We start from the raw sequence: 22,539 nt of genomic DNA, 5'->3' as shown, positions 1-22,539 counted from the left end.
ATCAAAACAAATTTTCTTTCCTGTGCAAAGTTGAATCGTTGAATTCCAGGGATAGTAAGGCCTCTTTACATGGGATTGTCACCATGCCAACTGATGTTACATCATATATATGTAAACCTAAACATTGGTAGAAAAAAACAAAAGGAAAATACTTTCCCAAACTAGAGAGTCCAAGGCTCTGTGGTGGCCTGAGGTCCCTTATCTTGGTCTAATGAGCTCACTATTGTTTGCAACAAGGAAAGAGAACTGCACTGAGCAAGGAGAAAGTGAGTTGAATGACTTGTCATGCTCGGGTGTTGCAGTTATTGTTCCAGTCGTGGCAGGGAGGCAACGTTGCCAGTGCTGCACTGGGACCTGCAGGTGCTGCAGTCAGACCATGCAGTCAGTCACTAAGTGCTGTGGCAACGCAAAGCTACCAAGGGGCTGTGGGGAGTGAAAACTGGAGACAGAAGAATCAAAGACCGGACCTATTCCAGGATATAGATGCACAGCCATCTACTCACTGGAATACATTTTTTTAAAGCCATGTGTTGTGAAGTAATTAATTTAGGGCCGGATCATGATTCCTTTTTCACTACTTCGCTTCCTCCATTCAAAGATGAGGCTCAGAAACTCTTTTGGTCTGTCTCTGCTGTCTGTCTGCCTTATCCATGTGTCTGGAGGCTCAGGAGAAGGATATGCTTGGAGATGTCCCAACTAACAGAGTGCTAACCACAGCTGGGACCTGCACTGATGGTCGATCAGTATGGGAAGAGGAAGTGCCTATGTGCTACATTTAACATTTTAAAAGTATCTAAAACATTTCTTAGGGTTCTGAACTTCCTCTTCATCTCTACCACACGCCAACCCACAGACCTGTGAAGGGTTGTTGTTATCAAGTGCAGCACCTCATTTTCTTAAGCACTTTTCAACCACCAGCACTGATGCCTTCTTATCACACAAAACCAAGAGAAAATGCTGGTTTGCAGAAGAAGACATCGGCCAGGTGCTCTTACTGCTTTATCTGTGCACCAGGCATGGATGTCATTATCAGCATGTGGCAAACCTGACATCATTGTTTGGCATCCCTCAAGTTCAGCAGGAGCGATGTGGCCTGACAAGGAAGATTCTGTTTTTAATAAAACATCTTTTGGCTATAGGCAATGCTGCTCTTTCCCTGGAGAGATTTATCAGTTTCATGTGAAGCTGTTTTTTGCATGCACGGAAGAGAAGCTACAGAAGTGCACACACCAGGAACTCCCTGTAAAGTGGGAAAAGATGTATCTATAAAACCACAGATACACCTTTACACCAGAAATTATTTTTAAAGATATAACTTCCCATTTAACATTGAAACACTTCGCATAATTTTAATGCTCTTTCTCTCTTTCCATATATATTTAATTCACAGCTCAAAGGAAGCAGGCAACTGCCCCTCTCACAAATAGACCAGTAAAAGCAGGGAAATATAATTAGATGAGCAATTGGAATTTATTTGGGAGTGATTGAATCTGAATGAGTAAGATTGTCACTTGGATTGTTTTAACTGTGAATGTGTCCTTTAGGTTGCTGATGGAGTACATCCAAACAAGGAAACCACATTTTTCTTAGTAAGAACAAAAAATGATGGTAGGGTATCCTCTGTAAGAATCAAGACTCTCTTTTATGAAGATAGAGTGGGAACTGCATATGGGAAGGACTTAAAAAAATCTTTAGAGGTGGCTGGCTGAGATTCTGTTGTATCAGTCATTTAACACCACTAGGCCTTAATCGCATGGTTAATGGCATGCTACAGAATTAAATTATTCACAGAAGTTTCTTTTTCCTTTGTGATTTAAATCAAAATGCATAAAAATATATATATCCTCTTCCCAGAGACAACTACAGTATCCCTGGCGATAGGAATTAATGAAAGACGCAGCAATCCTTGAAATCAATGTAGTTACATTGATTGATACTGGTGTAGGAACTGACCTTTGAGTTCAAAACAAATCTAATGATGCTAGAAGAAAAAAAATCCTAATAAATATACATAAGACAAAATTATCGGAAGTGTCTATGTGAATTAGCATAAAATCAGACTCAAGATTATTTTTGTGTACTACAAAAGCAGACAAAATTTTAAGAAGAAGCATCTATTCTTCATCAGGTGAGAGGCACCCAGAGGGGATGACTAGAATAGCTAAAAAATTCGTCAGTTGGGACAACTATGTAAGGAGGAAATGAGAAAATACTGAAGTCTTTGACCAGCCCAGTGTAGAACCAGCCTCTCTGTATTCCCGTGTAATTCCCAGTAATTATTTGTAGAAAACAAGACCTCTCTAAAGGGAATTGCTGCACCAGCCATCTGCTGGCACAACTGGGAAACCTGGGGGGGAAGGTGCTCAGCTGAGGGTATTCAGGAGCAGCAGGCTCCCAGGAGCTGATTATCTTCCACATTCAGAGTATTTCTTACACGGTTTCTGACAGCTCTCAAAGACTCATAGAGAATTCGGAGAAGGAGAGCAAAGTCTCATTCCATGTTCATTGCATGGATGCAATCAGCTGTATTATACCTGAAAAGTGGCTGGTAAGCATCTGTTAAAGAAACGGTGAAATGATACTCCCATGGTGTTCTCTTCAAGTCTCTACTGAGGTGTGGTGTTTTTTTTTTTAAAGTGCTCTTTTTCATTGTCGATTTACAATATACTTTCTATAAAAGTGCCCAGGAATAGGACTTTGTACCAGCTTTTGTGGCTGTTGAAGGCCTGGCTGTGGGTGTTCAGTTTCCTGCCATTACCCTTGTATTCACTTCATTCCAGTCCCAGAAATGGGAATTACACACAGTCAAATCAAGTTGACTGTTACCAGGCTTTCACTTTTTATATATATGAAAAAGACTTCCCATAGCTACTTCTCCATTCCATGATACTAAGGGACTCAGCCAAAGAATCAGCTGAGAATGCACTGATAATGCAATTACTACTAGATTGATGTTTTTAAATGTACTGTTGTTGACAAAAAGCCCTCAGAAACCTGAAATGTTAATCTGTTTTTCTTTCGCAAATTGAGTACTGCCTGCTGTGTACATCCTTTTATTACTGTAGGGCTGCTCATAAGCTCCAGGCTGCTGGCATTTATTTATTAGAAAAGAAAAAGTATTAAGAAACAACACTGAAGTATTTTTCAGTTGGGTTCCAAAACAAGAATAATTGGCAGATACAGGGAAAAAAAAATATCCAAAATTTTGGCCGAAGAGTATTGACAGCCGAGAACAGAAGGAGCACTGTCCGCACCCCCAGGGACGCAGAGTCAACGGAACAAAGCTGACTTTCACAACTAGTTGTCTAGACAATCAAGAGCCTTTTTACAGATTGATGCTTACATTTAATAAAGAGGCCAAACCGCTTGAGTCTGCATGAAGCTGTAGGAAATAAAAAGCAAAATTCCACAGAGTGGTGCAAGAGCAGTATAATATAATTGCAGGGGTTTCAGAACACGATCTTTATGAAAATGGGCAGCTTTCCTAGCCAAAAGACACCTTCTGGTGTCATTTATCAACAGCTGCTTTAGAAACCTTAGGTATGCTACAGTGATCATTCATAGGCAGCTTTGCTGTCATTAATGACCAGATTTTTTCCACTTGTTCTTTTTGCTCCTTTGAAAACAGGGAGCTGCACTAGAACTCATTTTCTGACTCTAAAGCATGCAAGTCTACATAGGTGCTTCAACATGAGCATTGTAGAGCTATTATTCTTTCTATAAATACACCTGAGTGGCACCTATAGTGGAAATTTCCCCCAGATAGCTTCACCCCTGACTTGGAGAGAGGAAACACCTCTAAGGGAAAAATGAACTGAAATTAAAGTTGCAATCACCATTACACCGTTACATAAAAAGAACTTTAATTCTAAAAAAAAACCAAAAGGGGAAATAAGTCAGCAGCAGTCACTTACTTGTCCTGAGATTTAGGAGTTTTATTACCCTGCTTAATCCTGCCTCTTTTCCTTTTTGGTTGGGAAAGCACTTATTTTCTTGAAGGACTGTGTTTTACTACTGTGCCTCTTGAATTGCCTTTATAATAGTATTCTTTTATATAGAAAAGACTTTCTGTTTGTTTGCCAAAAAGAGCAGAAAATTTTGCCTGCCTCACCTGGGTCCAGTTTTCCCATCCCACCTGCCTTTCACAGAAAGAAACTACCCAAATAAGAGACAGGACCTGAGTGCTGTCTAACGCAATATGCGGCGTATGACAAAAGAACACGATAGATTGCACTTGGTTAGTATTTATATGGGTTTTAGTATTCTTGGAAAGGATGTGCAATTACTGTGCTCTTTCTTTGAGTCCACAGACCAAGGTTTGAAGCAATGCAATCTGTGCTGGAGCCATAGTGTAGCCAGAACACACTGAGCTTTCATTACAACTTACAAGAAGTGCCCTGGGAGATCTGTATTTTTACAATTCCTTCAAATAAATCACAGACATGACAAATATGAAGAAGAGCTCAAAAGCACATCCTTATACTCATAAACCTGCTTTTGTGCAGGAACAAATCTATGCATGGTTTCAAGGGCGCATGCTTCATGCCTTCTGCAGTTGAGAGGCATGTGTTTTATTTTATTTATTTACTTCAGTAGTTCCTCTGGGCCACTGAGATTTTGAAATCTAAGGCCAAGGTCAGCGGCTGTAATGGGAGCTGTTGGGGTCTTTGCAGGCAGGAGGTGGAAGGAGTGAGCTTCATTCCCAGCCAATATCAGTAGGATCTGGGAACAGCCGAGCAATCCAGACTGCCGACTTCATGGTGCAGGCTGGGAACCGACCAGGAGAACTGCACCCAAAAGTGGAAGTGCTGAAGTTTCCTAGAAACAGATGCTTCTACTTTTTTTTCTCTCATTGTAAACATTGGATGCAAAGTTTGCTGCCAGCCTGCATACAAAACCCTCCCAGGTCTGCTGGACCAACAGCTTGCTTATGTAGACTCTGGGGTTATGGTTCTACTGCAAAAAGAATAACATTGAAATGAGCACAGAGCATGTTAAAGGCAAAATATCAGCGATACTGTGATTTCTGGCTTGAATAAATCTCCCAATTATTTGAATACTCTTTCTACTCTGATTCCAAATTTTTCTTTCCCCTTGTTCTCCCATTGTTTCGCAACCTGGCAAGGCCCATTTACTGATTAGCCTTTGTCCCTTTCTAAAAAGGAAGGCCAGGGACTTTCTGTTGTCTTTCAGGTCATCTGGCTCACTCACTATAAACATAGCCTGAAAGCATGGGATGAAACCTGTGTACCCAGCCCCATGAGTGCCCTTCTGTGGGGTGGGCTGTCTTCAGGAGCAAAGGCAAAACCTATGTCCAGCTGTATGCAGAATCCGGACTCTCTGTTCCAAATATTACTCAGTAGCAACCCGGCAAGCAAAAGAAACCCTTTCTATACTATCTTGAACATTTAAAAAGCAGTAATAAATAGATTATGGCCTTAGAGATGTGATTTATTTGTTTTATGAATCACAGAAGAGTCCATAATTCATAGAAGATTAAGGCTGAAGCAAGTTGTATGGCTCTTGGATTACAAGTGGAGATTAATGTTTTATTTCATGAAGGTCCATCATTAACCGGTCTACATTACAGTGGTTTAATGTTAGTGACACAGAGAATTGACTTTTAACATTTTTTAAGTATTCTGCATTTTTGTTTGTCTTTGCTAGAGGCATTTCTCAGAGACCTGAGAGATTTTCAAGGGAACAAATTCCATCTCAGTGCTAGCTTAAAACTGTCTTACTCGCTCACCTGCACCCCACACTACTATTGTGGAGATCCACAAGATCAGCAAGATACGGACAGCTTTCTTCCTACATGTAGATTGCTTCAAGGCTTTTGGGACCTTTAGTTATGTTGAGTCACCTTGAGACAACTTTCCTTCATTAGAGTATCTCAATTTGTAGGTGGCTTTTGTTACAAATGCCCTGCAAAGAGCTGGAATAGCTCTCCTCATCCACTGTGGCTGCTCCCATTTCTATCAGAGCAGAATAGCTTTGTTTTACAGTTTACCAGGCTTCTGTCTTTCCAAGGCCATAATTAGTTAAATCATTCATGGGTATCATCGTATTTATTTTTGAACCACAGATTATGTCCGCAAGTGACTTTATCTTTCATTGTAGTATGTTGTATCACAACGCTACAGTTTTGAATACAATGTCATTTACTAAAATCTATTAAAACACTCCCATTTTAGAAATCCATTACAACCTTCCTCGTTGTTATTACCATATCCAAGAATACTCAATGCAACAGGAGAATTAACTTGATGAACAGTCTTGCAAAATGTGCCGTTACAAGCTGTTTCTAAAACATCGTTCAAGGCATCTCCGTCAGCTCATGGATTCCCTTTGGTTTTCTTTCTTTTCTAGAACTATTTGCTGGCCCTTAGTTGTGGTAAGCGATTATTTGTGCTTTCAAACAAACTCCATGAAAAACGTTTTTCAAGTGGAGATCAAAGAGCAAAGGGAAACATAAAAGCAGTCTTATAAAAACTGTGTATTAAAAAACCTAAGCTCCATCCATATGCCAATTACATCCAAACCTCATGGCCCCTTCGCTATAAGGCTTCTTAAAGGTGATAGAAATGTCAGATGAGACAAAAAAGGGATGCATTGCAGACAGGGAAATCATCATGGAGATGGGAGGTGGCTCTCGGTAACGTTTGACTGAAGAGTTTTGGTTAGAAAGTGCAGCTCCATAGAGCAATGCTGGCAGCACAAACTGTGATCCCCAATTAATACAGTCTGAGGGCTGTAATCATTTCTAATGGTTGCAGGTGCCATTAAGCAGTGTTTCCGCAAGCTGGGGGGTAAAGTGATGCCCTAAATTTACAAAAAGCCTGCAAACTCTTGCTTCCCTAGGAGGGATTTGTTCTTAAGAGCTAAGGGCTGGTTTTAATCTCCCAGATCACACACTTCTAAAATTCAGATCTAAAATGAATTTATGCACTATCCTCTTATGATTTTCCTTAGCACCTCTGCACCCAGGTTGTTCTTTTTTTCGACTTTTGCCAGTGATGGGATGGTAAGGCACAAATGCAAAGATTTCCTCATAGGACAAAACATTACTGACCACTGAAGACCTCAGACACTGAAGTATCTGAAGTAATTACATGGTATCAGTGCTCAGTGGACTTAAGTAAACAGCATAAAATGCTTCAAGAAGTGCAATTATTTCAGATAATTAAACTTCTTGCACTTGCTGACTAAAGTTGGTCCAGATTGCGCTGCCATCTCCATGCAACCATAGCAACCTCTTTCTTCCATTGTGTCCCAGATTAATGTGAACACCTGGAATCAAAAACCTGAGGCTTGCTAGTAAGGTACATAAAACTTTATGGATCCTTCGCGTATGGCATGGATCCAGTCACACAGCAGTGATTCACTTTCCAAAGCCCTGTCTCAGCAAGGAGCAGCGGTGGGTTCTCCAGAGACCTCTCTCTTCTTTGACTGCTTCAAAGTCCCAATCAGGAATATTTTAAGGAGATGATTACAGGAAATTACACATTCCTTCAAGAGATGTGAGCCTTCATCACTTAGATTTTAGCATATTAACATTTGTAAAGATGGATCACAACTAAATACGTTTTCTACTCACCTATTGTTTTTACTGGGCTCATTTCAACACTTTAAAACCTCTACACACCAAAGGGTTCAATGGCAGCAGCCTGCCAGCAATTAAGGTCAAATTTTAGCCTTGGTCATATGTGACTGCTCCTGTAAATGTGGTGAAACACAGTTGGAGCACATATCCCCGGAGAGTGAGTAGGCAATGCTTTAAGGAAGCCAGGGAAAGATAAATGGATGCAGAAGAGTCTCTGGAATTTTGCTTGAAATAATTTTTGCTTTGCTTTTAATGATCAAAACCATTCCTCCCACTGAACCACATAAAAAAATAGTATTTGTGTCTGTGCCAAAGGTGGAGCATAGTGTAGACCCACTGAAATAAAAGACAAGTGAAAAATTAATGAGAAACTGGAAACCAGCAGCTCCCACCCTGGGAGCAGTAGTCTTTTATATACTTCTTCCATAGTGAGTATCTCAATGGGGCTAAAATCACAGTAGCTCTTTTGACTTCAAAGGAGATGCACCGGTTGGGAAGCAGAGAAAACAATCTGGAGTGCACTGTACCAAGTCTGCACAACGGAGAAAAGGAAGAAAGCCCCTCATAGAGCAATTCATCCTTTAGTAGAGGAGGGAATATTTTTATTATAGAATAGTTTTAAGTAAAAAGGAGCATCTACCGAAAAAAAAAGCATCTACAGGTGATCCAGCTTTGACTGATGCACTCACTACCCCAAAAGAGGATGCAGACTGGACCTTGAGCTATAATTTCTAGAGTTAGAAGGCACAGACAGGTACAATAGAGAAGCCTGAAAGATAGAAGCATCCTTTTTCTGTAAACTCTTCACTCTCCAAGATCTGGTCTAGAAGAAATTAGCAATCTGAGATTGTCCTTTCCCAAAACCTGCTGACACCCATCTCAACAAGCATCACAGTCCTGGATTGTGTCCTACAAGGGTCTTTTTTTTTCCCTGTTGTTATTCCAAAGAACCCACTAACTAATTACACTTCTTTTATCTATGTGATGTTTAAAATACTAGTTGCTAATGCTGTTTTGGGAAACTTTAATGAAATGGAAATATTCTGTCTTCTCATCTGTTTAGCAGTCATGCAATACAGTTTTCCCCAAAAAATGAGAATTTCTGGGGAGGAGATCACAAATCACTAAAAATACTCATGTATGTTCTTCTGGTTTTATTTATGAGTCAAAGAAGCTGTCATGCATGTAATGTGGAACCAGAAATCCAAGGGTTTTTCCTGATCTAGTATCTTTCCCTGTCTATTCATATGATAACATTTGTCTTTCATAGCATGTTTAATAAATTCATGCTACAGTTTTGAAATGATGCCTTTGCAACCCAGGGAGTTCATTATCACCTGCTCACTGCAACTGGTACCTCTCTAAATCCACCATTTCTTAGGAGTTAGCTATATAGTGTTTTAATTGCATGTCATTAAATGCTTTTCCTATATGAAGATTCTCTGTAAAGTCTATGGGGCCATAATTTCCTCCCCTGAAGTTGAGTTCACATGGCAGCACTGGCAGAGTATCTTTTGGAAGGCAGGGAGGAAAAAAGGATCTGCACTAGATCTGAATGAGACCCTTCTTTGTGCTGATCCCTGAAGCCTGGACTGTCCTGAGTTTGTGAATATTATGATGACAAAAGTCAGCGGTATCACATTGCTCCTATCCCTGGCAGAGGACGCGGGACACGCCGGGCAGCCCGGCGCTGTGCGGACCCACCACCAGCAGCCGTGACCGTGGCGTTGGCTGCCAGCTCTGCTCCAGCACTGAGGAGGTTTCTGCGTTTCCCAAAGCCTGTTTTGCCATGAGCTCTGTCTCCTGGATTCTAAGGGGGAAGTGTTTAAGCAGTGCTTTTACACAAGTCAGGCCGTTTGTACAGGCTGCTCCCCACCATCCTGTTATTTTGGGTCTCTCATACCTGAAGCCACACAAACTCTTGCTGCAGCAGTTCCTGCCATCTGTAGACCCACCTCTGCTGACTTTTATAAGGCTTGCAGGAGCAGCAGCACCTCTGGAACCTCTACCCTTCACCCCCTGTCAAAGTAGGTTGAAATTGAGCAATGAGTCCAAAAGTTATTGGGGAGGGGAGGAGGAGGAGGATGTAGACACAGACGCACAGACGGTACGATTGCATAAGCCTCGTTCCCATGAGAAACCAGGCTGAAAAACAAACTGTCCTAACATGGATCCTCATAACTCTGCCTAGTAAGTAGGTCATGCCAGGTCTCAAACTCACGTAACTTGGTGTCTATCACCGATGGGCTCCCTCTCGGAGCCAGTCCTGGGTTTGGCAGATTGGATCCCTCGTGTTTCTGCTCACTGGCATATCCTTAAGGAAAAAGAACCCAAACGAACCCTCTGACAGGTGGATACAATGCAATGTCAAAACCCACCATAGTCTCATACCACAGCAAGATTTATGCTGTGGGGTACAATCAGGGAAGTTATAAACCAAAGGGGAACAGCTATGGCACTGACCCCACCTGCTCCCAGTGCTCTAGGAGGTCAGCGGGTCTAAAATAATATTCTAGATCTCTAGCAAGTCTCTTCTTCCCTTGAAGTAAGAGAATCTTTCCCATTTACATGAATGAGGATTATTTGTCTGCCCTGAAAATAGAATGGACATTAGGCCTGTTCCCAAGAAATAAAATCTTTACATGCATGCTGCACAGAGGTGCCCTTAAAAATAATCTGTCAAGAAAATATATTAATAAAGGTAGACTTTCAGTTTAATCTCACAGTCTGCTCTAAACATTTATCTCCAAGCTCAGGAACAGACTGTACCTACTAAGTTTCAGGTATAATTTTTTTGAGAATCCCAGCAGACAAAACTGGTCTGTTCTCCAGATGCTGGCAATGGTCACCCTTAGGCATGGACTAGGCATCTGGTAGTCCAATAAGGCAGAACTCCAGTGAGTCTTGCCATCAGAGGAGCCCCCAGCCCTCCCAGAGCTGAGATCTCTTTGCCTGTAAAGAGAAACTTCGTTTTACATCTCTTGTGCCCACATCAGCTCCTGTGTGCGAGAGGGGCTGCTCAGCTGCCTGGCCATGGCACAGCTGAAAGGGAACTGGAGGCATTATTGTAAGAAATTTTGCACACTGATATACAGAATAGGAACAATCTCTGCAGTGGATCAAAGTGGTTTTGGAGCTATTCCCCATACTTAAGTGGGAATTGTAATGCTGATTGTTGTGTCTTGTGCACAGGCCAAATGTGAGAAGGGATGACCCGTTTTGGGCTATCTTTTGTGCATTTGCACACTTTGGTAGGGGCTGCAGGCACAATGCAACTGGACACACAGCTGTTTTGGAGTGCTGAAATCTTCCTGCTTTTGAGTGGTGCCTGCTGGAAATGCTGTTATGGGAATACAGCCACACCTCCCAGAGCTGAGCAGCTGTAGGGCTTGTGAACGAAGTGGCTGTGATGGGAAACAAGAGCAGCCCAAATAGATCCAGTGAGAAACCCCACTCATTTCAGCAGATATGTTTACAGAAAAACACTACCTTTTTTTTTTTTTTTTTTTTTTTTTTAACACAGAGGAACATTCTTTCTCTTTCTCTTCCTTTTCTTTGAAACAAACAAAAACAAAACCAGAAACTTCTCCACCTTCTGTAGTTTACCAATTGCTCTTTTTTTTTTTCCTGTGAGAACTCTTGACAAAATACATCCCCTGTAAGACTCCCAGTATGCACAAGGAAGCCTCAGATTTGTTTACATCAGATCCTCAGTGTATAGAAAGCACCATAGTTTCAGATTTATTTCCACCAGCTACTTCTTTGCTCAGGTGTGTGCAAAAGCTCTTACTGAGCTGTCACATAATGTTGTTCTTTGTCTTTGTATGTTTATCCCTCCAAATTTCCAGGGAGCTGCTCATCAAAGTAATCAGGGGTTGGTCAATGGACTCTTTCTGTATTTTTTCTTCTTTACACTCAGTGATTATGAAAGGTCGTCACATAAATGTCTGCTCCTCACACAGTCTGCCATGCTCACTTTCTACATATGCTTTCCATAATGTTCCAGTGACAGGCCACAGCCTCATCATCCAGCATAGCTGTCTGAAAATGAAATCTGCAGATTTTTGTTTATAAATTGGACTTGCGTTTCAAATTGAAGGGCTAATGGCTTCACAACTCTGCCCCTTGCAAATCGTTCCGTGAGCACAAACATTGCAGGAGCCAAATACCCCTGTAAAAAGGGACAGGCATAACCACAACAAAAAAAACCTATTCCTTTTAGTAACAATTAAAAAAAGCAAAATGCATGCACTGTTGTGCTCACTGTTGATTTCCATACCGAGTTACTTCAGTCACACATGGGGATTTTACAGGTGATTTTACCTCTCTCACATGCAGCATTACAAATGGATTTAAAACACTTTGCTGGAAGAAAGGGGAAGGAACTCAGCTGAGCAGAAAAAAATAAACATTGCTCTGAAAAGTAAAAAAAATAAATCCTTCTACAATCAGGATAAATTGCAAAGGAATTGCAAAAAAATACCCAGCAACATTCATTGAGATTTAGAAAAAAAATTAGATTTTTCAAGTTTTGCCTGACCATGGAAATAACCAGTGTTCCTTCAGCTGATTTGTTCTCTGTAAAACTGTTCTATTTTCTGTCACCTAAAAATATCTGGCTCTTTCTGAAAAACGATGAAGAATCTGGCTCCTTTTTCTTCTCCCAACGTGCCTCAGCTTGAAACCATCAGAGCTGTGATGCTTGGCTTCTGTCCTCAGCAGAGAGTGTGAACAGTGAGGACAAGATTTCTCTCACCTAGTTTTAACCACTGAAAAAGCGAGTATCAAGTGTGAGGGACGTCTCTGGGTGCTTTTTATGACCAGTAGAGAGACAGTAGCCCTTTGGAGGTACCACTGACTATTGACAAATAATTTAGACTAGACACCTATAAGTAGGTGAGATGAATCCCACCCACAGAGTTTTCTTCTTCCTTGAGGCCAATTAGATATAAACGCTGCTTCACCGTGATCTAGTTTCAAGACTTTGAAACACGGCTTTCAGTCAAAAATGCAAATTCAGTGAAAACAAAACATTTTTGTGGGAAAGGGCTGGTTTCTGATTCCTGTCTTAAAAAGATATTTAGAAGAAAACAATAGGTGTGGTTTCTATATTTTCAAAAAGCAAAATTTCCATTTTCTGTTTGAAATGAGTCTTGCGTTTGAAATTCACATTAATGTGCAGTCATTTAAAAATAAAGGGTCAACAGAAAAAAGAAATCATTCCGTTGGCCCAAGCCTTTCCCCTTACATTTAAATCACAGATCTGCGAAGAAATTTGAAATTTTTCCTTTCATCCTGGTTTAGAAGAGGAGAGAAACCAACAGTCAAAACTTCAAACATCTATTTGGGAAATGAAAGCTATTTCCAATACAACTTCAATGCTTCAGCTACAGCTGAATCAACCTGTGTTAAAAGGGTTGAGCTGACTTCACTTGGGTGGAGGAATCCTGCCACCGCCGTTTTTCATTCCTCTTTTGCTGTTCGGTGCCCGAGTCCAGCACTGGTCACGGGCACCTCGGCTGGGTGATGGGGTGCTGCTGTAGATGCATCAGCCATGAACACCGTGAGAGATGCCGGGCACAAACCTGACTGTGTGTCGTTCATGCTCTGAGCCTAAAGGACTTGACCCAAGTCCCATCTGGGAACCAAGTGAGCAGGTCAGCAAGGTGCAGAGCCCCAGCTCAAGCACCTACCTCTCTGCTCGGACTTGATGCGTCACTGATGTGGTCAAACAAACCCTTGGTGCTGAACCAAAAGGCCAATGACCCCTTTAATAGATGCACAGAACCCAGAGGGAAGGTTTGCTGTGACTTTTCTCGTGGGTGAATTTATGCTGGGCTGTGTGGGGGAGTTTGGCAAAGCAGCCTTTGGTTTCACCTGGCCAGAGCAGAGCTGTCCTGTCCCCTGCAGACACCATTTCCACACCACAAAGTCCCCCAGTGCCCTTTGAGCTGCTGCCACCCCTTCATGCAAGCTGCATGAAAACCAATATTGAAAAAGAGTTAACATGTCGGCATGGAACTGAGCTGTACGGCATATGCTTTTAACATTAGAAAGAGGAAACAGTTCAGGGAAAAAGATGCAGACCTGGCAAGTTTTTCTTTGTGGGGGAGAAAAAAAGAAGAAGAAGAAAAAACAGTGAAGAATGTTGTCTGTCCTCAGATGGAGGGGGGAGAGAGGAGAAGGCGCGTGGGGCTGAGGGTGCAGATTGGTACCCGGGAGCTGTTGCTGGTGGTATCTCAGGGTTTAATTCGAGAAGTAACCGCCCCATTTCTGAGTGCAGGTTTGCTTTCCCAGCGACTGCCCTTTGCTGTCGCAGCCTCCTTGTCTGCTAGCTGCCAGACGGATTTGGCAGCAGCATGAGGACCAGCGCGAGGGATTGCACCGGCTCCGCACGGTTCGGGAGCTCGAGTCGGAGTGATGCTGGCATCAGCGGGGAGGTTCGGTGTGTTTTCAGAGAGTCCCCAGCTCCTGCACCTACGCAGCAATCTCAGCCTTCATTTATTTCAGTAATTAACAGTGTTTTGGCTACAGAGAGGGACTTCAAAATAGTCGTTGTGTGGATTCAAAAAGCAAATAAATGGAATTTCTCTCCTTTTTGGGTTTGTTTGTTTGTGGGTTTTGTTTGTTTTTATTATTTTTTTTCAGACTGGAGTAAAAGCCTCTATTTTTTAAACTAGTCTCCATATCTTGTGATGTTTGGAAGGCTGGGGCTGATAATCCTTTCAGAGGCATAAGTGAAAAGACACACAGATCAGCCCTAGAGCACCAAACCTTGTTCTCGTTTCTCCAGTGGGGCAGCATGGGTGAAGCTGAGAGCAAAAGCAGACCCGCAGCAATCGACTGCTCCGAGAGAGGCACGGGATATTGGAAACAGCAGGCCACCGCTTAATTGTTTGGCCAGTATCTTTGAAATGAGCATCATTTGCCCCAACAAAGGCACCCGAGCTGCCATCTTGGATTTTCCTTCTGATTTTTCAGCAATGTCATTTGCAAGCCTCCTAATTAATGCCAGGCCAAAAGCCCTGCGGGAAGGCTGACTCACGGGCGAGAGAACGGTGGAGCAAGAGGCCGCCCCATCTCGGCAAAGCCCTCGGATGCTCCAACTCTTCTCTTCTAAAGGCAAATAGTTTGCTGTGAATCATTATGAGCTTCCGAGTTCGTGGGATCAGGATAAGGGCTTATGCCTTGCTGCTTCTAAGGGAGATGAATAGATCATGTGGTGATCTGAGAGTTTATCGGGAGTTACGCACAGTCTCTGGTATGTCTTTAATAAGGAGACAGCTTGTACTTTGGATCTACTTTCCCTCCAGCCCTCTTTTCTTCTCTGCCTCCTGTGTATTTGCTCCCATGTGTGTGCACACACACAAACCACAGACATGTGGACAAATAACCCACTGGACTAAATCTGTTTGAAAAAGAGGTTCAAAGGGAATGAACCCCTCCTCCTTGGTAGAAATCAGAAAGAAAATGAGAATCTGAAATACTACTGATGATGCTCTGATAGGAGACCAGGAATACTTCAACCTCACTGAGATGCTCTTTTATCTGGTTAGTGTCCAACCATGCTGCAGTGTAACTGCAGATGGGCTTCCATGTGCGGGCACTCAGATGGGTCTTTACAAGTGTTCCTTTATCTTCTTAGCTCCTGATTCTTTTTTTTCCTCTAGTTTCCATCAATTGAGAAAGCTTTACCTTTCCACGCCTTAAAGTCCACACCCAGAGCCTCCCTTCTTCACCTGTGGCTCCGCACTCACAGGCAGGGCAGGAGGGGGACAGGCAAACCCCACCAGTGTGTCCTCATTGCTCATGGATCTGCTCTCACATATTTGAGGATAATTTGCTGTGGTTCTTCATGCTTTAAGGGAAATTTCCCACTCAAGATGTTTTTCTTCCCCTCTAGAAGAACTGAGGGAAGGCAAGTGGTTAAGAGTTTTGTGTGCATGTCCATATATATATATATATGTATATATCAGTGAGTCTGGGTTAAAAACATTTGAACCAGCCTAGGTGGATACTTCAGTGTGGCTGTATGAAGTCAGAACAAAGCCCATTTTTTGATTCATGGGCTCTACGCACAGGGGAATTGCACAAGACGGACTGTCCCTTTCTTCCTCTCTGCTCATGTCAAACGTACAGAATGGAAAATTTGCACGCGAGAAAATAAGGTCGCCTTGAAGTTATATGAATCACTCCGAGGGGCACTGCCCTACCTTGCCTCTTCTAAGTCATCTCCTCTGTTTCCTCTTCAAGCTATCACGTGAAAGCAAACCACAACAGACTGTGCCATTGCTTGCTCAAGTAACTTATTTTTATCCAGCAGTGAATATCCTCACTTCCCCCTTTCAATAGATCAATGGGTCTCCCAAAATCTTTTACTGCAAGAGAGCTCCCTGAAAATTTAACTCTCTTTAAGAGTCAAACAACTGACTTGCCCTCATTTTGCTTAAACAGTGACATTTTCATCGTTGGAGAGATCATGGAAAAAGTTCAGTGGAAACAAATTACACACTTTCACCTCAGAAAGTCTCTCTTGGTATCACAGTTGCTCTCAAACCTCCGTTTCCAAAATTAAGCTGGCCTGTATTCAGCAAAATCAGTCAGTTTACACTCAGCTTTTCTCCATTCCTCTTTCATACAAACTTAATTGCTTTGAATTTTAGCTGGCAAGGGTTGAATGATAATTAGTAAAGGCATCAGTATCTGTTAGAAATAAGAAAATACTCATGGTTCCTCCTCTCCTTTCATGTAATCAAAAAGCTAAAAGAGTTGACAACATTGTAAAGGCATAAAATACTGGCAAGTAAAAAATCAGACAGAGAAAAAAATGCCAATGAAAAATGCATGTGTTACCCCAGCAGGTACCGTGGCTTGTCACTGCAGTCGTGTGACAGCAGAAGGGACTGAGTTACTGGTTGTCACTTGTCTGGGGTGAGCAGTGGCGTAGCTGTGGCAGAGGGGGTTTCAACCCAGTACTTTTCCCTGAGTGAGGATTTTACAGCCTTAACTAAGAAAGGAACCGTTTCAGGCACAAAATACCACAAAACCAAACAGAAATGTGCTGGAGAGAGGACGATTTCTAGCCACGCAGAGCATTGGGCTGCTCCCAATAGGAGAAGGAGCAGCAGGACGCTTCCCTTCTTTCCAACCAGGTCTTGATCCTCCGTTAAGCTTGTACAGCACTTGTCAGCAGCTGAGCTCTCCCTCAGCCCTGCACCTCTGTGCTTTTAATACAGTCACTGTAAGGAGAACACATTGATATTTTTTTTCAGTGTGCTTGTCCTGCACTAACTGGGAAATGAGAAAGGAGTGCTGGAATTAAAGCCAGCACTCATTTTGCTGTGCAGTTTACTGCATTTAAGCAATTTACTACCAAGACTTGATAAGTCCCCCTGTTCTCCTCACCAAACCAAAGATGATAGTGTCGTATGCATCCTGGCTCAGGAAGGAGATGAATCAGGAGACTTCTGACACTAGTAGAAATCTGGACATCTGAGCAGCCCAGAGTCCTGGAGCTCCCAAAATGTGTGTTCTTCCTTTCATTTAAGAGAGGGATGAAGCACAGCTCCCTACTGCAAGGGACTGCTCAAGATTGCATACCAGGCACCCTCCTTTAGTATAACATCATGCTCTTCCTCTTTTATCTGAGCCCAGAGCAGGTCCAAACTGGAACTTCAAACATACAACCAACAGATGTTGTGAACATCAAGGGCCCCAGAAGGCGATTCAAATCCCATGATCCCAAAAGAGGAACTCGCTTTGTGAAATGTTTTCTTGCATATACCCACAGCTACTAGAAGTCTCACGAGGACAGCCGCACTGATAACATTTCCACTTTCAGAAGGAATACTTTTCCAGTCAGAACAAATAAAGACAGTTTAGTAACTGCAAACATAAACCAGAGCCCTGCTTCAGCCACACAACCGAAATGCTGCATCTTCGCCTGACCGCAAACCCTGTCTAGATCCTGCCGACACCCTTCTCACTCACATTTAATTCTAGCAGACATCAAATCACTTCTCTGACCCAATTTTTATCTTCCTGTACCTGTTAGTTCCACTCTGCCCACCCAGTGTTCAGCTCTTGGGGACATCTGCAAAACATCAACAGACTTTTTATTAAAAGTTTTATGAGTCAAAAGGGGCTATGTCTTTAAAACAAGGAGCCGGGTGGGTTTCTTTTTCCCCAGGCTGCTGAAACACAAAAATATTGTCACATTTGCTGAGGCTATTTCAAAATAAACAAACGAAGCCTGCATTAGCTTCATCGCCTGGGTAGCGATGGAGATCTACAGCTGCAGGGTGTAAAATTGGAATCCCCATCCACGGACACGCTGCAGGGCAGCTCCCCTTGCACAACGTGCAAAGGAAGGAAGCTGAAAGGAAGCAATTTATGAGTTGGCTCTGAGTAACACAGCGATAGGGTTAGCAATGCAGAGGTAGAAAAGCCTGTATGACAGAGCAAATATATGTGGGCTTGTAAATCAGTGCTGAACGGGGCACCAACGTGAGAAGGAGAAAAGCTGCCTAGTTTTGTCAGCGTGCATCTGTACGGTCATGGGCAACGGTAGATGCATGGTATAAAGGGAGTAGGGGAAAAGAGGCTGCTTTTTGTACTTTATAGCTACACCTCAAATGTAACACGAATGGGCAAGCTGTGTTCTCCTTCCCTTCGTAATTTCCTCTGAAGGAGGTAACTGCTACTGAACAGGATGATTTTCTCCTAACACCCAGTCTGAGAAGGATGGGATATATTTACTTGTTGACTAGGCAGAGTCTTGATTCAGAGATAACAGAAGGGATTTTTCCCTGTAATTCTGCTTATCACTCTCATTTACTTTTTCACAGTTCATGATAATGAACAACTTCAGCTGAAACAAAACATACTCAGAGCCACTCAGCTCCTGGGCTGAGCTTAAATATAACTATACAGCAACTTTTTTTCTAGAGATCAAAAATGTTTAATGAATTGTTTCCCCCAGTCATTTGGCTTTTTTGTCAAATTAACTTATTGGACACGTAGATGATCAAACAAAAGATGTCATGAAACATAAGAGTAAAGGCTGCATACTTTTGCAAATTCTTTTTTTTTTTTTTTTTTTTGTTAAATTGAAAGAGAACCATACCTCTGGTACATACTCGAGGTTTGATTAATCTCTGAAGGTTCAGACAAGGTTTTCAGTATATATCAAAAAAATACACATACACTTGAGGCTTTTAAGATTTGGTAATCAATATTTAATTTATTCCTGTACAGACAGCCCCAGCCAACCAATTATTATGCATTTGTTTAAAAGAAGAGGTCTAATGGTAATACTTCTGGCTCTGAAGATAAAGTCCAGCATTTAGAAAGGTACAAGAAATGTAAATTGAAGACAGAATTTGAAACCATCTGCTGAATTTTTATTTAATTAAGGCCTCATCTGCATTTGAAACACAAATTAAGGTAAAGTGTGAATTTAAATGAAACAGAGATTGATGAATAACTTCATGGGCATTTGAGTCCTGGAACAAGAGTGCATTGTCCCTATTTACCTTAATACACTTCAAAATTATGTTATTCAAATTAGAAACACAGGCTTCTCTCTTCAAGAACAAGAGCATCAATACTTGGAGTTAATCAGAAATGCTTACTCAAGAGCAATCTATATGCAAGACAGTTTATAAGAAAAGTTAGCAAGGAATTGTGAAATGAGCTTTGTGCTCCACATGTAACATATTTCATAGAACTGCAGTTCAGAGAAGTTTCAAGTGCACAACGTACCCAAACCTCACACAGATTGTTCTGAGTAATATATTCCTTGGGTGTAAATCTCGTGTAATGAATAGAAATAAGGGTGTGTTGTTTAATGACACAAAGAATATTAAATGCAAGCATAATCACAGGCAGTTTGAGGTTACATGGATCTTTTAGGTTTTGCCAGATAGGTTCAATCTGAGCACAGAGGAGCTGCAAAAAAAATGAACACCACAGGGACAGTTTTAAGGCTGAAATCCTGGTGCAGCTGAGCAGAGCAGATCCAAAAGTCCATCCCGAAACTCGAGATGCCCTGAGATCTCTCCAGCCACAGAATAAAGGATCCATCTCATTCATTGCAGCACCAAAGAGGAGTCTTTTGTGTTTTTCAGAACAGGACTTGCACCCATGCATTGAGAAATCTCTCCGTTAACTTGGCGTGAGCTGCAGCAAGCCTGAAACTCCCATTGAACTGCCCTGTGAAACTGATGAGACATTAGTTTTCTAACAAAAGCCCCAGTGGTGAAATGCACTGATTTCAAGTCACACTTTTGCCACACTCAGTTTTTGCTGTCAACGATGTTTCTCTGACCCCTCTGCCCTGCACAGCGGGACCAACTTTATCAGGGTTTAGAGGATCCCAAATCTTTATCTCTGAATCTTCTCCCACAAACCAGGTTTTAGTGATTCATATAAAATAGCCTTTGGAGCCAACACACAAAATTTTGCAAAATTTAAAGCACCCCTTTCTCATCAATTGTCAGGATGGACAAAAGCCAGGGTGTTCAATTTGACCTGCGCTCGACCACACAGACTTTGGAACTGATATTGCCGTGCTCAGCTCAAGGGAGCTTAGCTATTGATTTCAAGGGAAACATGAAAATGGAGACTGAATCAGAACTAACCCAGGTTACTGCTCTGGTTCTAAAGAATAAAGCCCTAATTCTGCCTTGTTAGAAAGCCAAAATATCCTATCAATAGTGGGCCCAGATCAGGCGTTTCATTACAGAAGGTCACTTATGAAAGTGTTCTTCGTCCTCTGACAATTGGGTGGACCACCATAAATGCTGGAACTGTACTCTTATAAAAAAAAAAATTAAAATCCTGACCACACTAATAGTTCTATCAGGGAATAGTGATGAACTCACGGTGTAGATGATAAAAAGAGCAGCTGTGGCAATCTCATATTCATTGCTCGTGTTTACAGCCTTCTGCAGAAAGTAGGAAGCGCTTTGCTTCAACACCCGAATACATGTAATTTTCCCCCAAAATAAACAAACATTTGTTTTAGCTAGATGTTTTTAATTATCTCTCCCCAAATTATTTCTTCTCAGAGTCAAAACTTACCTCAAGACGCACAGAGCAGAAAAAAGACACTGCAGATTACACAGAAGCCTAAAACCCGTCTGTAAGTAAATAAAATCAAATAACTGTAATAAAAAAAAAAGTTAATTCTAGCCTTTTGTTTGTTTCCATTGTACAATTGCCATGGGACTGAGGAAATATAGTAGCGCTTAATTTTAATAGTTCCATCATTGTAGATTGGCTGGGTATTAATTGTGTTAATGGTGATCATACTGAATTCATTTGGTATTTATTGAGAGACCACCTGTGCACCCATATGGTTTCCATCATTATTTAGGAGTAGTTAATGGACCCATTAGGAGTTAGCAGAAAGATGTGGGCTGGCAGTACTTCCCGAGAGTGGTAGAAACATTCTGTTGATATCCATTGCATTTTGAGGATTTTCCAAAGAGCTATTTGCTTCCCACCAATTTTCTTTTTCTTTCAATTATACATAATCTCATCTTAGCTTTCAAGAACTCCTGGAAAAGCAAGCACATGTTTCTTTGCCTATGACAAATCTGGGAGGACAACCTTTAGCCTTCTGATTTTGCAAACTATCCTAACGTGTTTGCTGCGTAGCTCTCCGGAGGAAGCAGAGCATAGGAGAGCTTCCAGCATCACAGCAGAGCTTCTAGCGGGTGGGTGCCCTTGTGTGCTGGGGGGAGAGCTCGAGAGAGGATGGGGAAAAGGGGAAATGTTCACCAGGGCTCTCGGCCTGCAGTGTGACAAATTTGCCCATGCAATATGCAGTCTCGGTTGTGCAAGACCAGAAACCTGTGGTGGGGAGGGGACGGTGGGGGAGTCACATGCAGGGAGTCAGCCTTGACTGTCAGCAGAGGAGAAGGAAGAATGCTTTGGCTGGGTGTGGTGGTAACCAAGGCTGCTGGCTGACCGCAGTGACCTCCTGCTTTGATCCACATATCTGAAAAGGCCCTGCGAAGGCTCTGCCGCTGCGCAGTGTGAGTGAACACGCAAGAGGCTGCAGCAAAGTGTTGCCATCTTTGGTGCCACGACAATGGGCAGATGGAGGAGCATCTGTGTAGCTTCAGTGCAAAAGGAAAGTTACTTTGTTCAAACTGGAGTCTCCGAAGTAGTGTAAAATGAGCTAAGTGCTTATTTCCCCGGGAACAGGGAGTTCAACCGCCTTCCCCAATACTTGAAAATTTCAGGGTTATTTTCTGCGTACGCCGCTAACAATACGAGGCTTATGCAATCTTTGCTCTGTACTAGGATCCGTCTGTCAGCCATCCCTAATAACATTTGAACTCATTGGCCAATTGCAGCCAAATTTGATAAAACAGTAGAGGTCTCAAAGGTTTTAGGCCTGTACAGATTTTGTAAAAATGGGGGGAGAGGACAGAGGGCAGGGAGAGATCCCAGCTAGTGCCTGTACAGAGCACAAGAGGCTCAATCTTGGCTCAGCTGTAGTCCTAGACCCCAGAGACTCTGCTCCTCAGCGAAGTTTTCTCTTCCTTACAGGTGTCTGAAAGATTTTCTCCTATGTTTAAAGAATTTTAAAACTCTTTCCTTCTCACATACACATCTAATGAGGAAAGCATTGATGTTGCAGCTCTCCCAGATTTCAAGTCGGGAAGCCACACGGTACACATCATGAAAAACCAAATTCATTAGTTCTCTTGCTCATGGAAATACTTGTTTCAATAAACAAGGAAGAGGCCAAGCTGTCTTTTATTTTTGCTAGAGAAACAATTAAATTAACAGTTATTCATCATGGGTGTATTCACAATGTGAATGAGGCCTGAAACAATCATTTCTGCATGTAAGGAAAATAATCAAGGTACTGTTGGCATGACTCTGGTGATTATTCATACTTACATTCACAACCTGATCTT

The sequence above is a fragment of the Tauraco erythrolophus genome, chromosome 18 (genome assembly GCF_009769465.1).
Source record: "Tauraco erythrolophus isolate bTauEry1 chromosome 18, bTauEry1.pri, whole genome shotgun sequence".
NCBI lineage: Eukaryota > Metazoa > Chordata > Aves > Musophagiformes > Musophagidae > Tauraco > Tauraco erythrolophus.
This window is presented reverse-complemented; position numbering follows the sequence as displayed.